Below are 688 nucleotides of genomic sequence, written 5' to 3' on the forward strand. Positions count from 1 at the left end.
GCACGCCTTTAATCCCAGCACTTGGGAGGCAGAAGCAGGTGGATCTCTGTGAGTTCGAGGCCAGCCTGGTCTACAAGAGCTAGTTCCAGGACAGGCTCAAAAGCTACAGAGAAACCCTGTCTCGAAAAACAAAAAACAAACAAAAAAAGATGTAAGAATTAGTTAATAAGAAGCCTGAACTAATAGCTCAAGGCCAAGCAGTATTGTTATTAATACGGTTTCTGTATGATTATTCCGGTCTGGGCAGCTTGGAATGAATGAGCAGCCTCCATCTACACCACCGGATGCTGATTTAAAATATGACCTCGTGAACCATCAAGATGGCTCATCAGGGAGAGGTGTTTGCCACGTAAGCCTGGTAAGGGAGAGAACCAACTCCACAGATTTGTCCTCTGACCTCCATGTCACACAGAGTACATAACAACAAAGGTTTGTTTTCCAGTGCTACCTAGGAGCTGGTAGATGTGTCGATGGGTAAAGAATTGCCACACAAGGCTGATGACCTGGATCCAAGCCCTGGAACCCACCTAAAGGTGGAAGGAGAGAACCATGTCCTTAGACCTCCAGACAGACACACACCTCGGCACATGTCTTCCAGACAGACACACACCACGGCACATGTCCTCCAGACAGACACACACCACGGCACATGTCCTCCAGACAGACACACACCACGGCACATGTCCTC

Source organism: Microtus ochrogaster, chromosome 7 (assembly GCF_000317375.1).
Source record: "Microtus ochrogaster isolate Prairie Vole_2 chromosome 7, MicOch1.0, whole genome shotgun sequence".
Classification (NCBI taxonomy): domain Eukaryota; kingdom Metazoa; phylum Chordata; class Mammalia; order Rodentia; family Cricetidae; genus Microtus; species Microtus ochrogaster.